Here is a 17695-nt window from a genome sequence, read left to right on the forward strand (position 1 = left end):
TGAAATGGCAGTCAGAAATAGAAAGAAGAGAAACAATGGCAACATAGAACAACTGGAAAACAAGAGAAAAAATGGCAACATTAAGCCCTCACTTTTCAATAATAACTCTAAACATAAATGGATTGAATTCTACAATCAAAAGAAACAGGGTAGCTGCATGGATTAAAAAGCAAGACCCAATAATATGCTACCCCCAGGAAATACATCTCAGCTCTAAAGACTAGCATAGGCTCAGAGTGAAGGGATGGACGACAATACTCCAAGCAAATATCAAACAGAGGAAAGCAGCTGTGATACTTACATCAGACAAAGTAGACTTCAAGATAAAAAAGATGATGAGAGACAAAGAGAGGGAGTATATAAGGATAAAAGAGACATTCCACAAAGAGGTCATAACACTTATGAATATATATGCCCCTTACTCAGGGAAACCAAAGTACATAAAGCAATTATTAACAGAGCTAAAGGGAAAAATCAACAGGAACACAATAATAGTAGGAGACCTCAAGATCTGACATCATCATTGGACATGAATGGACAGATCATACAGACAGAAAATCAACAATGAAATAGTGGATTTAAACAAAATACTTGATCAGATGGACCTAATAGGTATATATACAGCATTTCATCCCAAAAAAGAAGAATACACATTCTTCTCAAGTGCATTTGGAACATTCTCAAAGATACACCATATGTTGGGAAACAAGGCAAGCCTCAATAAATTCAGAAGATTGAAATCATATCAAGTAGCTTTCCTGAACACAAGGCTTTGAAACTAGAAATCAACTACAAGAAAAATGCTAGAAAAGTCAAAATATGTGGAGACTAAACAACATGCTTCTGAACAACCATTGGACCAATAAAGAAATCAAAGGAGAAATGTAAAATACCTGGAGACTAATGAAAATGTAAATACTACATACCAACTCTTATGAGATGCAGCAAAACTGGTTCTAAGAGGGAAACTCATAGCAATACAGGCCCACCTCAATAAACAAGAAAAATCTCAAATAAGTATTCTTAAGCTGCACCTAACAGAACTAGAAAAAGAAGAAAAAACAAAGCCCAAAGTTAGCAGAAGGAGAGAAATAGTAAAAGTTATAACAGAAATAAATTAAATTGAGACTATAAAATCAGTAGAAAGTGTCAATGAAACCAAGAGCTGGCTTTTTGAGAAGGTAAACAAAATTGACAAACCTTTAGCCATATTCACCAGGATAAAAAGAAAGAAGGCTCAAATAAATAAAATTAGAAATGAAAGAGGAGAAATTACAATAGATCCTGCAGAAATACAATGGAATATAAGAGAATACTATGATGAACTATATGCCAACAAATTGAATAACCAAGAAGAAATAGATAAATTCTTAGACTCATATAACCTCCCCAACTGAATCAAGAAGAAATAGAGAATATGAATACATAAATCACAAGTAAAGAAATTGAAACAGTAATCAACAACCTCCCCAAAATCTAGAGTTCAGGACCAGATGGCTTCTCTGGAGAATTCTACCAAACATTCAAAGAAGATTTAATACTTATCTTTCTCAAACTATTCCAAAAAAATGAAGAAGGAATGCTTCCTAACTCATTATATCAGGTCAACATTACCCTGATACCAAAGCCAGACAAGAAAAGCACAAATAAGGAAAATTATAGGCCAATATCACTGACGAACATAGATGCAAAAATCTTTGACAAAATACTGGCAAACTGAATAAAGCTAGATGTTAAAAGGATCATACGGGGGCCAGCCCAGTGATATAGCGGTTAAGTTCACATGCTACACTTCTGCATCCCGTGGTTCATGGGTTCAGATCCTGGGCACGGACCTACACACCACTCATCAAGCCACGCTGTGGCGGTGTCCAATATAAAAAGTAGAGGAAGATTGGAGCAGATTTTAGCTCAGGGACAGTCTTTCTCAAGAAAAAAGAGGAAGATTGGCAGCAGATGTTAGCTCAGGGCCAATCTTCCTCACCAAAAAAAAAAAAAGTATCATACACCATGATCAAATGAGATTTATTCCAGCTATGCAGGGATGGTTCAATATCTGCAAATCAATCAATGTGATATACCACATTAACAAAATGAGGAATAAGAATCACATGATCTCAATAGATGCAGAGAAAGCATTTGACAAGATCTAACACCCATTTATGACAAAAACTCTGAGCACAATGGGTACAGAAGGAGAGTACCTCAACATAATAAAGTCCACATATGACAAACCCACAGGCAACATCATACTCAACCTTGAAAATGTGAAAGCCCTGTCTTTGAGATTAGGAACAAGGGTGCCCACTCTCATCACTCCTATTCAACGTAGTACTGGAGGTGTTGGCCAGAGCAATTAGGCAAGAAAAAGAAATAAAAGGAATCCAAATTGGAAAGGAAGAAGTGAAACTCTCATTGTTTGCAGATGACATGATTCTATATAGAGAAAAACCCTAAAGAATCTGTCAGGAAACTATTAGAAATAATCAACAACTATAGCAAAGTTGCAGGGTACAAAAATCAGCTTACAAAAATCAATTGCATTTATAGACACTAACAACAAACTAGCAGAAAGAGAAGTTAAGAATATAATCCCATTTACAATATCAACAAAAAGAAGAAAATGGGAATAAATATAACTAAAGAGGTGAACGATTTATACCCTGAAAACTACAAGACATTATTGAGAGAAATTGAAGAAGATGTAAAGAAATGGAAAGATGTTCCATTTCTTTAAACATAGTTTTATGTTTTAAAAATTTCTATAAACATAGTTAGAATGTCTGTACTACCTAAAGCAATCTACAGATTCAATGCCACCCCAATCAGAATCCCAATGACATTCTTCATGGAAATAGAACAAAGAATCCTAAAATTTATATGTAACAACAAAAGACCTTGAACAGCCAAAGCAATCCTGAGAAAAAATAACAAAGCTGGAGGCATCACAATCCCTGACTTCAAAATTGACTACAAAGCTATAGTAATCAAAACAGCATAGTACTGGCACAAAAACAGACACACAGATCAAATGGAATGAAATTTAAAGGCCAGAAATAAAACCATGCATATATGGACAGTTAATCTTCAACAAAGGAGTGAAGAACATACAACGGAGAAAGGAAAGTCTCTTCAATAAATGGTGTTGGGAAAACTGGACAGCCACATGCAAAAGAATGAAAGTAGACCATTATTTTGCACCATACACAAAAATTAACTCAAAATGGATTAAAGACTTGAATGTAAGACCTGAAACCATGAAAATCCTAGAAGAAAATATAGGCAGTACAGTCTTTGACATCAGTCTTAGCAGCATCTTTTCCAATACTATGTCTACTCAGGCAAGAGCAAGTCAGCAAAAGTCGGATGTCAGCTACCACAATTGAAAATCCTGATTCTTCTCCCAGTCTCCAGAGCCAAGCCTGTTTACAGACTCAAAACCTAGAGATTAAAGGACATGTGGGTTGCCTTTTTAGAAGCCCATTATATTGTTCTTCAAAATTGTAATCTTCCTCAAGGACACCACTTGGTGGCAAGAGAGTCCATCAGACTCCTTCCATCCTGGAGCCTTTTCTTCTGGCAGTGCCTTGACAAACACCACACTGCAAAGACTTAACACATTATCCAATTTCTTTATATTTAAAACACTTATCAAGAGATCCACTGGTCCTCACCATTCTGCATCACCTGAAGCTCATCAAAACATACCCAAAGGGCAGCAAATCTGTGATTCAATTCTTACTCTCCTGAATTGTAATCCAGTGCTCTGTCCTAACAACATAGTTGAAGATATGTCCCCTTTCAGCTAGATTTTGTCACTCTCTGAACTCCTGTGTTTGGGCCTTGGTGAATTCACCTGCAAAATGAAGTAACTAGACCAAACAACATCTTGGAGCCTTATCACTTCTAATATTCTGGACTCTGTGGTTTTTCTGTCTCTAGTGATATATTTTTGTAGCTTCTTTGGAAATGGACTAAACAAACAGATGGAGAAAAGTTCAGCCTTGCTAGTCACCAAATAAATAATGTATCCATCAAGGTATTTTCTGTTCAGATGTAAAATGCAATCTGATAAACTCTGAGATCCAGGATTTAAGCTCTATGAGGGCAATTATTTTTGACTGTTTTTACTTTTTTTTTCTTCACTACCATATTCCAGAACAGCTACAAGAGCCTGGCACACCAAAAGTGCTCAGTAAATATGGTCAGATGGATGAATTTGTTAAGAATTAGCAATGGTTGTCAATACAATGCACTATTTTGTAATTTTTAATCAACTGTTCCAAGTTGGTACTTGAAGTGGCTGGAACCAACCTGCAGGACTGGAAATCCAAGCTGAGGTGCAGTATTGGATAAGCAAAAGGAGGGATTAAGAGAGCAGAACTGAGAAAAACAGGGGAGTCACCATAAGAGGTTAAGACAAAGTACTCTCAAGGCAATTCTGACCAAAACCACACATGGAGGAGGGTGAGGACAAAATTCCATGTGATTAAGAGGCAGGATGTCTTCAACCAACTGCTGCTGCCACTGTCAGCTCAAAAATCTTCTCATTTTTGGATGAATGTTCTCCTCACTAAACATAGAGTGTTCTCCTGAGAACATGTTGTAGAGCCCTCTTGATGTCCCTGTTCCACAGGTTGAGCATTGGGTTGACCACAGTGTACATCAAAGAGGCAATCATGCCCGTCCAGGGAGATGCATCAGGACTGAGATACACACCCAGGCCTGTCCCAAAGAATAAAGAAACCAGAGACAGGTGAGACACACAGGTAGAAATGCTTTATATTTCCCAATAGCTGATGGAATTCTCAGGATTGAGGAGACAATTTGGGTACAGGAGATAATGATCCCTGAGAAAGGAAAAATGTCAAGAAGACCAGTCATCATATATTGTAGGACATGATTGATGAGTGTGTCTGAGCAGGCAAACATGAGGACCTGAGCAAGTTCACAGTAAAAGCGTGGAATTACCCAATTGGTACAGAAGGACAGCCGCAATATCAACAGAGTCTGGATCAGGGAGTATGACAGGCTGATGAACCAGGACACAAGAACCAGCAGGTCACAGAGGTCGGGGTTCATGATGACTGGGTAGTGCAGTGGGTGACAGATGGCCACAAACCAGTCATAGGCCATCACAGTGAGGAGAAAAGTGTCCATACCTCCAAAGACCATGAAAAAATATATCTGAGTGATGCAGCCTCCGTAAGTGATGGATTTGCTCCGTGTCTGGATGTTCAGCAGCATCTTTGGGACAGTAGTAGAGGTGAAACAGATGTCAGCAAAGGACAAGTTGGAGACGAAGAAGTACATGGGTGTGTGGAGGTGGGAGTCAGAGCTGATGGCCAGGATGATGAGTAGATTCCCAAGCACGGTGACCACAAACATGGACAGGAACAGCCCAAATAGGATGGGTTGATGCTCTGAGTCCTGCAAAAAACCCAGGAGTAAAAATTCAGAAACATTTGTTTGATTTCCTGGTTCCATGTTGCTGACACATCAGCTACATGGTTGAGGAAGGGAAATAATGTGAAATAGACACTGGACAGACTCTAGAGTCTCTCTACTTTTTTTATTTCTTGAAGTGAAGGATTGGGCATAAACGCCTTAACATGACAAAATTTAGGAATCCTACATGCTCTTATTTGTTACATGCAACATTTCATAATGTTGATCAACCCCTGTATGTTGGCCTCTGGGACACTCGTCTATCCTCTTTATTTTTGGCTTAGGATCATCAAATGTAAAAAGGTAAGAGCAACTTTGAACCTTAGAGATAAAATGGTCCATGCTCACTCTAACACAAATATGGAACATGAGGTCCAGTGAAGCTCAGTAACTTGATCTGGTCTCAGAGGTGAGAAAATTTGAGAGAGTATCGCAAGTATCTGGACAGAGTATTGCAGGATGAGTAGAATGTAGGTTTACTTCTCAAGGGGAAAAAAAATAAAGAAAGAAAAATGTTTTCACCAAATACTAAACCACATTCTCAAACACTTAATGCATCTTGTACCAGGAACCATCAACATCCTGCAGGAACAAGGCCAGATACTTCCTAGACATTTACCACCTGACAAACCACCCTTCATCTGTGAAGTTAATGGATTCATTAAACGGTCCAAGGAAAGCATGGATATCAAGGCTTAAACCATTTCAGTACCATAAAGTAAGATCCTACAAACGTCACAAACAGAATTTGGAGTAAAATCCTCTATGGTGCTCATTAAATACTGGAGGGAGAGAGAAATTGCAGCAGGGTGTTTGCATATAAGCCTGAAACGATGAGGGTCAGACATGCAACTCATATTAAGTTGGTGCTTAGAATGGGGCTAGAAATACGGGGACACTCATGAGAGCCCACCCACCCTCTGACTCTCCCACCTCAAGATCCTGAGAGTCCTATATCCTAATACAGAGGAATGGGTCATGTAACCAGGGACAAGAAAAACACAAGATCATAAAATGACCTTCAGTGTTCTGTTTTGCCTTGTTAGAAATATTTTTGCATACTTCCTTTTTTGTAATGCCCCAACTAGAAACGAAAAAGGCCACTATTGGCTGTCATCACTGTCAGTCTTCATAGGTATAAAATACCAAAGCAGATAGCAACTCTAGAGTGATAAAAATAGCCATGTCTTACACAATTATTTAATAAAAGGATGAACATCTTTGTTCTAACCCTTTGGGGCATGGACAGTTTGTAATCATCTCCGGTGGTTTCTGATCAGTTGAGAGATATTCTAAGCAATTGGAATGATGCATCTTCAAAATACGATAGTTTGTAAAAGATTCTCTTGACTTTTAGTGAATGTGACTTGCTCTCATGCATTCCAATTTGTTTTATTGAGCAGAAAAAGTAGAGTGCATGGGTAATACCCAAGATTCTGGGTCTTCCTTGGAATGTGCTGTGCATGTTAATGGCATCAATTGCATTGGAAAAGAGGAAATCAATTTCATTTCCTACTAGATCTATTGCAGGGCTTCCCTCCTGGTTGGAAGTCTCACCTTCAATTCCCCCACAGCCACTTGACTGGTATTTCCAAAATGAAAATCTTATCATATCACTACTCTACTTAAACACTTAGAATGCCTTCCTGCCACCTTTTGAAAACATGCAAATGCCCTGGTGTATCACAGCTCCACTCTGACCCTCTAGCCTTATTTCTCCACACTTCTCATCTCTTACGCTAAATTCTGTCATTGAGAAAAGCTTCCCTCTGCCCAAATGGATCATAAACTCTGAAGTCTCTGCAATTTTTCAAGACCTACTCCCTCTACCTAAACCTCTCTCTACTTTCTTCTCTTAATTCCTACCTGTCATTCTATATTGGCACAGCTCTCACCTGTTTAGGTGATTCCTGACCTCCTCAGGTCTCAAGACAAGCTGAGTTCTTAGCACACAGAAAACTCTCCATATTGTTTTGGTGGCTGAGTTAATAAATTGATAAGAAAACAAACCAATATTTTTCCATTACTGCAGCTCATCATATAGTCCCTGGGTGTCTATTACTCCAAAACTTTCAGCAACATTTGCCTTCAAGGAGGTTACTATATGGAGAGGATAAAAGAAATAAGATGGTGATGGAAGAAAGGTAGAAAGAGAGACAGAAAGAGAATATAAAGTTTCTGCTCATTAAATAGCCAGGCCCTCCTCTTGCATCTACCAACTCTCTCACCTGGGCTCTTTAACCGTAGAAGTGTCAGCAACTGCTTTTCCCTAGTCTTTGTCTGAAATACCTATACGCATGTCCCTGATTTCTGTCCCAATTATCTAGAGGCACAAACAGGATGTAACTGAGAAACTATGTAGGGAGATTACACGTTTCCAAGATATTTTGTAAAGGATTAATTGTCACAGTTATTTTTCTGGGATTATAAATAAGGACCCTCATTATTTCCCAAATTCCCTTCCTGGAAATTTCTCAACATTCATTTTCTGAGTCCTTTCACTTGCAAGTAAATTTCTAAGCACCCTCCATCCCTGAGTGACGAGACTCTGTGTCCTTTGTGTTCTCTCCTCAAACACTTGCAGATGCACTTTCCACAAGAGAGCAACAGCAGGAAAGTGGATAAAGACTCTCGTTCCTTTATCTCTGGTTACAGGACCCTCAGGGCCTGGAAAGGAGAGAGCCAGGGGATGGGCAGACATTGGACAGATGCCCTCTTGTTACCGTCCAAAAAGGAGGTTCATCTGCCCACTGCAAGACAAGCCAATAGTCAAGAGACAAGGTGGTAGGAGAAAAAGGACTTTATTTTATTACAGCTTGCTAGCAAGAGGGAAGATGGCCGACTAATGTCCAAGAGAACTATCTTAAAAGGGCACAAAATCTTACAACAGTTAAACGGGCCGGTGGGTTATAGGGGAGGGAGTTAGGAATGTTGACATTCTAGTGTTCCTGACTGAGAGTTGCCACCCCAGATCTTTTGGTTTTCATTGGTGATGGCTATTAGCATAGATTCTCTATTGGGGGTCATCACATTCCTAAGGAACTCAAAAGAACAAAGTTATCATCTTATCACAGCTGGGAGGTATAAGCATAGGCAGGGGTTGTAAAATCAACATAGCAGTTAGATCTCCCTGAGGGTGCATATCCAGCTTGGTTAGTTTGTCAGAGGTCATTCAAAGTTACAATAGGTTTCTTTTCTACAACATGGCTTCCCTTATGTCAACCTTGTCTTGAGCCAGTATCACACTCTCTTTTCCTCCCTGGTGATATTCTAAGCATCGCCTCAGGTCTGTCCCTCATCCTTTTGGGCTCATGTGTAAACATTCTGGTGCAATATCTCTCTTAGAAGTATTTAATGAGCACCATAGAGGATAGTGCTGAAAATTCTCTTCATTACCTTTGCTAATGTAAGAAATAGTTAAAGAAGGACTCAGCCTCTGAAGCTGGAATGTGTTCTCAGCTGCATATTGCTTCCCCTGAGAAAGAGATAGACAGTCCATGAAACCCTTCAAGGTTTAGAAAGTAAGTGTGTTTGGCGAAAGTAAATAGATAATGATTTGGCCAGAGAGATGGTTTTATTCCTAGGATAGTCAAATATTACCTCCTCAAGCCAAATAAAAAGATTGAGACAATGAAAAATAGTCAATGAAAAAATTAATGGGCATGAGGGAGATAAATCAGTGAGAATCAATCTTGTTCTGCTGGACAAAGTTGGAAGTCTGTCTGTTGCAATGTTTGTCCTTAGGTTCTCAGCATTCAAATCCACTGCAATGATTATTTCTTTCATAAAGTCCCACCTGGGTTTGCAGCAGTGGCCGAATTGTGATTCAAATGGGTCATGAAATTATGAATAATAACATTCATCTTAGAAAGAAGATTCCCACAGGTTAGAAACCTTTTACATTAGGACCAGAGGTTAGAAGCTAGAGTGGAGGATACAGCTATGTGACACTTGCACTTGCCCCTTTATCCATGCACCAAATAAATATGTCCTATTCTGTTTCTAGTGTCTAGTGTTAGTGCACAATTTTGTTGAGCTATCCTGGAAGTAGAGAAGAATTGAAATAGACTATTTGTCAGTCACTGAAAAAGTCCTGGATGTCCTTCTGCAAGAGGGGCTTCTTTGAGACCGGATGAGTGTTTGCTGTTGGGGATGTGAAAATTACTGGTATGATCTTTTTCTTCAGGCAGTCCACCTTCCGAGTAGAGATGGAGGCAGAAACCAGTTATTGTAATAGTGAAATAAAAGCTAAAATAAAGGAAGTCTGGAGAGTAGTATACAGAGAGGAGTCGTAAATCCAGCCTGGATTGATGGAGTCAGGGAAGGACTTTTGGAGAAAGAGATCCCTGGACAAGGAGTTATCTAGGTAGATGATTGAGTAGAGACTTTTCTGGCAGAGAAGACAGCAAGAGAAAAGGTTCACAAACAAGCAGCAGGAGACAGAATGCTCCTAGCAATTTGCTGAAGCACAAAGTGGGAAATGGGAATGGTGAAGAATGAGGTTGGAGAGGCGGGCAGGGACCACATCTCTGGGACCCTTGAAATGAATAATGGATAAAGGATGGGAGCTCTGTAGGGACTGCAACCAAAAGAATAATATGACCCATATCACAATTTTCTCTGGTGTCTGGAGTTAAAGACGGATTTAAGGCAGGCAAAACTAAGGGCAAAGGGAATTTGTTGGGAATCCTCACATCATTAGAGTTGAAGGGACCAAGCCACTCATTTTTTGGAAGGGGAACAAAGGCCAGAAGTGGTGAGGAAATGATTCTAATGTCTTGCTAATGATTCTACGTCCCTGATTAAGGATAAGATCTGAGACCCAAGAGGAATTAAGGAGAACTATGGGGAAGGGATATGTGAGTTTCAATGTTTCCCAAAATGCTCCCAGATTAAACGGGTGAGATATCAAGTGGGGCCTAAATCTTGGACTTTTCTGTGTCCTTCACTTTCCCTCTTTCATCCACCCCACCCTAGAGTTTAGATGTTGAAGCCCTACATACCAGGAAACACAGATCCTCCTCTTTTGGAGGTCTCTAATCAGAACTCTGGATACAGTGCAGAAGGAGGAGGAAGGACAGATTCTTTTGGAGAAGGAGGAAATGTTCCCAAGCAAATGAGGGTGACAAAAAGAAGTCAGAAAGATTTGTGTAGGCTGAGTGAAATGGAGGCTCTGGAGTTCTTCGGCTAGGTAGTAGAAGAAAATGACAAGAAGAGATAAAGACTTCATTGTGAAGGATGGAAAGCTCTATCAATACCTGGTGGCATCCATTTGTACACCTCAGACTGGGAAATATATCACTATACAGTTTGGTCCTGGGAAGAGCCATGGGGTCAAAGAATGGATTGGAGTTTAACCTCTTACTGCCGCTCCACATAATCTCCATCAACCAAGGAGACTGTAAAATCTCACTATGCCATGGCAACTTCAAACAAGGAGTCTAGCCATTCACCATCCCAAACAATTAGCCCTTAGAGCTCCTTCTCCATAGACAACATTAGGTTTCCCCTGCCTTCTGCTTAACAATAGTCAATGCTCACTTTACTCAGCCACCTCTTTTCCCTATTTCACACAACACTTACTGGGCTATACACTTGGCAATGTGGGCCCACTGTGGTGACCAGCTCTTCTGAATCTTTCTGGTGGAGGGTGGGTGATGAAGAAAGAAGGTCTGTGTCCCAACAGAGCAAGGACATAGAGCCAGGCATACGATATGAGGCCTGACTGATTTCTCCTGGAGAAGGCATGAGTGTCTGGAGCCTAGTACAGGGAGGCCTTGGTAACTGTAAGTTGATGTGTTACAAGTTTTGTGGCCCTGGGGGTCTGGGTTTGGGTGTGATCCCCTCCGAAGCTTGTTAGACAAATTGAGAAATGGATCTTCCATACCTTGATAAGTTTGACTTCTCAAGGGCAGGAACCACACAGGAAGAGGTCTCTGACTTGCCAAGTCCTTATCCCTGGGAGACAAAGAGTGGGGTCAGCTGTGATTCCTGTCTCCTGGGTCTTTTTCCTCTGGAAAGAATCACTCTAGTCTTCCTTGGACCTCCTCTTGGGGACAAGCGTCAGCATTTTCTGACTTGCAGTTTCCTCCTCAGGAAGATGGCTGAGTAGCAAAGGGTCCCAAGATTCACTAGAGTAATGCTTCTCAAACTTCAGCCTTGACCAGGATGAACTTGAGGATTTGTTTAAACACAGACTTCTGGGTCCAACCCCCAAGTTTCTACTTCCTATTTCAGTGGGTCTGGGTTTGGGTGTGATCACTTTGATTTTTCACAAATTCCAAATTCTGCTGGTATCCATGACAATCTTTTGAGAACCATTGCCATAAGGCAATGTTTCATCATTTTAGCTTTGTCAAAATTATTAATTGAGGCTTTTGTTAATATATAGCTTCTCACCTTCTCCCAGACTTTACTGGTCAACATCTCCAGGGAAATGGCCTCAGAATCTACTTTAAAAAAATTACAAGAGTTTTTATTTGTTTTGTTTTTTATTTATATTTTATTTTGTGTATATATATATGTATGTATATGAAAATTTACTATTTTAACCATTTTGTAATTGTACAGTTCTGTAGCATTAAGTACCTTCCCAATGTCGTGCAACCATCACCACTATGCATCTCCAGAACTTTTTCATCATCTCAAACAGAAACTCTGTCTCCATTAAACACTGACTCCACATTCCCTCTCCCCCAGCTCCTGGAAACCTCTATTTACTTTCTGTCTCTATGAAATTGCCTATTCCAGGTACCTCATCTAAGTGGAATCATATAATACTTTTCTGCCTTTTGTATCTGGCTTATCTCACTTAGCAGAATGTTTTCTAGGTTTAACCATGTTGCAACATGATGAGAATTTTATTCCTTTTTAAGATTAAATAATATTTCATTGTATAGATATACCACATTTTGTCTATTCATTCATCTGTTGACGGACACTTGGGTTGTTTCCTTATTTTGGCCGCTGTTATTAATGTTATAAACATATCACATAAACATTGGTGTACAAGAATCTATTTGAGTGCCTTCTTTTAATGCTTTTGAATATTTACCTAGACATGGAATTGATGGATCTTGAGAATCTACTTTTAAAAGCGTGCCAAATGATCAGACATTCTTGGACTGAATAGGAGAAACACTCTCCTAGGACACTGAATAACAAATCCTGGAAATCCCCAATGACACCTATTCTGCCTTTGGTAGTCCTTAGGAGAAAGTGGAAGAGGCAAAGTGTCAAGATGTTCGATTAGCAGGTTTGAAAGATTTTGATAGGGGCTTTGCACCTAGGTGTCATCAATTAATTAATTAGTCAAATCTTTACTGAATGATTTAAGCCAAGTACTGTGTAAGATCCTAGCACTAAATGGTAAATAATACACCACATGGAACTCCACCATAAAATGAAGAAAGATCACTGTCTAATTCCTTGAGAGTGTTTCTCAAAGAACAATTTGTGTTCAAATGGCGACTTCTCTAGTATATGTCAGATAGAATTTTTCTTTATTAAATCACAGCAAAATTCTAAAAGTGAGCAAAAAATACACTTATGGGAGGCTGAAATGACAGAGGATATTGTACAGTGGGAGAAAGAAAGTACAGCAAATTATCACAGGACTCCAAGACATCTAGGCATGTCTAAGTAATTCTCTCAGATGCCCAGGATGTGTTTTATCTTCAAATCGCAAACCACCAAGATAAGCGCAGATATCTCATTGTCACGGAAGCAAAGGGATGAGTTTACTGAAAGGATGATTATACCCCATAGGTTACAGAGACAAAACCAGGCTATGTAACCCAGCTGTAGATCACCAATCTATAAATTTTCAGTACAAGATGGAACAAAGCTGATACAGGGGCTTCTGAGGAGGTTTCTGTATTTTAAACAGCACATTATAAATAATTACATAGCTATATTTCATTTCTGTCTTGGACAAGAGTTAACATCTTGATTCCAACTGACCCTGGAAATAGACCTCATTCTAGTAGTATTACCAGTTACAAGTTAATCCCATCCTTCCATGCCCATCGACAGAGAAATAACTGAATAAGCTGGCAATCATACTTTGGAATTCTGTGTAGCATGTTGATGAGGAAAAACAGCCAAACAATATAATCAATGCAATTCCATCTGGGTAAAAAAAAAAATACAAAATTACACATTTTCCATGGTTATACATTTATGTATGTGGAAGGATAAAAATGTTGTCAAACTAGATGAGAGTTGGCCACGCCTTCCCTCCAGCATGCAGGAGGTTTGGAAAGTGTAATTGATGTCTAGAGAGGGCTAGGTTGGACAGTATATGAAACAGAGGGACCATCTCTTTCCTATCTCTCCCTGAGAGTTTCATCTCCTAGGATTGGGCAGAGAGAAGAAGGAACTGGATATTTTGAGCTGTGGAGATTGCATCTTGCTGTGATGTGATGCCCTAGAAATAGAAAGACTTTTAACTGGCGTAATTAATTCCTATTAGGGCTAGAATGAAGTCAAGCCCTGTAGCCTTGGGGAAAATTGCAGAGACATCGACAGGGAAGGAGTGCAAATTCAGGTGAGGCAAAGGTGGGGCCATAATGTCCAGAAACATGGAAGGCCATCTACTTCATGGATAGAAGATAAAGAAAGTGGAATCTAGTGACTGCCTTTATCACCTTCTCCCTTTCTTTCTGTCTCCTTCTATGTGTTAATTATTTAAGAGCTACTCAGGCACACTATGATTCTCCATGCTGCACCCTCAGTAAAAACATGTAGACTCAAATTGTAGCAGTTTTAAAACATGGCTCTCAAATAATACCTCCTATTAAGAGGTTATTTTAGATATTCCTCTCAAATATCATGTCCACTGTTTTGACTCTTAACCTGTGATGCTAAGTTTGAGTCATAGTTGAAACTACTTACCACGTCTGTAAACTTTGGCTAAGTTCCAGCCTCTCAAAACATCAGTTTCTGAGTTGTAAAATGGGACCAATAACAATTACAATTGTCCAGACTTTTTTTTTTTAATTGAGAATCAAATAAGGTGATCACCGAGCTGTTTATTCCCACATCACAAACCAAACCAAACCAAAATTTAATTGCTTAACGAGAACCACTTTTTGTTTACCTCATGGGTTTGTGGGTCAGGAGTTCAGGAAGGGCTCAGCAGTTCCTCTGCTCTACATCACATGGTGCTGTTCAGCTAGCAGTTTGGCTGCTTGAGAAGCCTAAGATGGTGACACTCACATGTCTGGTGCCTAACACGGAGGAACAGAAAGTTGACCTTAACTGAGACAGGAACAGAACACCTTCACATGACCTCCCTAGTAATCCAGTCTCAGAGTAGTCAGAACTCTTATTTGGTGGCTTAGTGCTGCCAGAGTCAACAGTCAAAAAGCCCAAGGATTTAATAACTTAGTCTTGTAGGTGAGGCAGCATCACTCTTGCTGAACTCTCTTGGTTCAGTCACTTGCTATTCCAGATTAAAGGAGAGAAGAAATACACATCACCTCTCTATAGGAGACAATTTGTAGCCATCTTTAATTTGGCACAAGTAATGAATGTGGTCTTAGTATTAAATGTAGCACATGGCAAATAATTAATAAATGTTGGCTCCATTAGTATTATAATGGTCTTAATCACCGTATGTTCAGAAATAAAAATGTATAAATGGAAGCACCATGCATAAAGGCACACTCAATTTTTAAAGATGTAACAAAAGCACTAATTAAGATTTAAGTAATACTTTTAGGTCATTATTACTATCATCATTATGATCATTATCATAATTTGAGATACTTTTTTTTTTTTTTTTTTTTTGAGGAGGACTAACCCTGAGCTAACATCCAATGCCAATCCTTCCTTTTTTTTTTCTTGAGGAAGACTGGCCCTGGGCTAACATCTGTGCCCATCTTCCTCCACTTTATATGGGACACCGCCACAGCATGGTTTAACAAGCGGTGTGTCAATGCGCGCCCGGGATCCGGGCCTGCGAACCTCGGGCCTCCGCAGCAGAGCGTGAGCACTTAACTGCTTGCGCTACCGAGCCGGCACCCAATTTGAGATACTTTTATTTCATGGCATGCCTAGAGATGCTTCAAGTCTAAGCTTGGTATCTCACTGGTGTAGATGCAGTAAAGTTGATCAAAGATAGAAATCTACAGCAGCAGAAATGATAGTAATCTTAAAGAAATTACCTAAGGAAATCTTGATTTTCCTAATGTATAAAAATAAAGTTGTGTGGCCAGCCTGATGGCATGGTGGTTAAGTTCACACACTCCGCTTCAGCAGCCTGGGGTTCATGGGTTTGGATCCAAGGCCTGGACCTACACACCGCTCATCAAGCCATGCTGTGGTTGCATCCCACATACAAAAAATAGAGGAAGATTGGCACAGTTGTTAGCTCAGGGCCAATCTTCCTCACCAAATAATAGTAATAATAAAGTTGTAGATGCCCAAGGAATAGTGGGCAAGAAGCAAAGGTATTGAAAGATGAGCTAGGTTTTACCATTGCTACCTACTGATAGGGTCCACTTAAGTCCCAAATTCCTCCTGGACAAGAGGATGATCTGCTGAGGAATGTTCCCAATGCTCCCATGCAGAATATTAGTATGTTTCTCCAGCATTCCCAGCCCCTGGCATGCATACTTTCTTCCAGTTATTCAATCAAACCCTAATCGCTTCTGTGAAGGGAGACTGCAGATGAAATGAAGGTCCCTACTCAATTGACCTTAAAATAGGAGATTATCTGGATGATCTTAATCTAATCATACGAGCCCTAAAAAAACAGAGTTTTCTCCAGCTTGTCTAAGAAGAGGAAGTTAGAGATTTAAAATGCCAGAAGGATTTGACATGCCATTACCTGCTTGAAGAAGGAAGGGTAAATGTGTTGAGGAATGCTGGGAGCCTCTAGGAGTGGAGAGTGTACCTTAGTTGACATCCACTAGGCAATAGGGACTGTCGCAGACAGAATAATAGAGCCCAAAGATACCCATTCCAGAATCTCTGAAACTTGTGAATATATACCTTACATGGCAAAAGGGACTTCGCAAATGTGACTAAATGAAGGAACTTGATATGAGGAGATTATCCTGGATTATCTAAGTGGGCCCAATTCCAGTGTAATCACAAGGATCTTTGTAAGAGACATCAGGAAGATCATGGTGAGAAAAAGAGATGTGAAAATAGAAGTAGATGAGAGAGAGAGACAGAGAGACCACACTACTGGCTTTGAAGATGTAGGAAGGGGGACAGGGACCAAGGAATACCAGTTGCCTCTAGAAACTGGAAAATACAAGATAAGAGACTCTCTCCTAGAGCCTCTGGAAGGAGTGCAGCACTGTTGACCCAATTTAAACTTCTGACATCTAGAACTGTAAGATAATAAATGTGTGTTGTTTTAAGCCACCTAGGTTTTGGTAATTTTTACGGCAGCCAGAGAAAATGAATACAGGGGCCTCAGTCCTACAACTGCAAAGGACTGCATTCTGCCAACAACACAAATGCATTAGAAGTGATTTTTCTCTGGAGCTCCGAGTTGAGAATTCACTCTGGCTGTCATCTTGATTTTGGCCTTGTGATACCCTGACTAGGGAACCCAGTGAAGCCAAGCCAGACTTCCAACCTACAGAACTGTGAGAGTTTTAAAAAGTACATTGTTTTAGGCCAGTAAACTTATGGTAATTTGTTATACAGTCTGCTACATCTAGCTGTTGATGAAGGGTTTCAGCATGAACATGACCCTGGTACACATCACTCAATCTATTGAGCTTCTCTGGGAAGAATGGGTTACAGCAGAACTGAGGTAGAACCCCAGGCCTGTCCCATAGAACAAGGAGCCCCATAGACTTGACTCTCAAAATCCCATTGTAACAAAAATGAATTGCAGGAAAGTGAAATAAGTCAGAGGGAGAAGGTCAAATGCCGTATGATTTCCTTCATTAAGTAGTAGATAATAACAACAATAAACAAACACATAGGGACAGAGATTGGATTGGTGGTTACCAGAGGGGAAGGGGGGAGGAGGAGGGTGAAAAGGATAATTAGGCACATGTGTGTGGTGATAGGTTGTAATTAGTATTTTGGTGGCGAACATGATGTAATCTATGCAGAAATAGAAGTATAATGATGTACACTTGAAATTTTTACAATGTTATAAACCAATGTTACTGTAATAAACAAACAAAAAAAGAATATGATCACTGGAAAATGAAACAGAAAACAAAAATGAATTGCATGAGAAAGTTTCCTATTTCCAGAAGGACGAGGCCATCAT

General features: G+C 39.7%; 1 pseudogene; it reads right to left on the reverse strand.

Annotated features, from left to right (window-relative positions):
- Positions 1 to 4573: 4573 nt before the first annotated feature.
- On the reverse strand, positions 4574 to 5487 carry LOC101400890 (olfactory receptor 7C1-like; annotated as a pseudogene).
- Positions 5488 to 17695: the final 12208 nt, after the last annotated feature.

The sequence above is a fragment of the Ceratotherium simum genome, chromosome 39 (genome assembly GCF_057802395.1).
Source record: "Ceratotherium simum simum isolate JZ-2026a chromosome 39, ASM5780239v1, whole genome shotgun sequence".
NCBI classification, from domain to species: domain Eukaryota; kingdom Metazoa; phylum Chordata; class Mammalia; order Perissodactyla; family Rhinocerotidae; genus Ceratotherium; species Ceratotherium simum.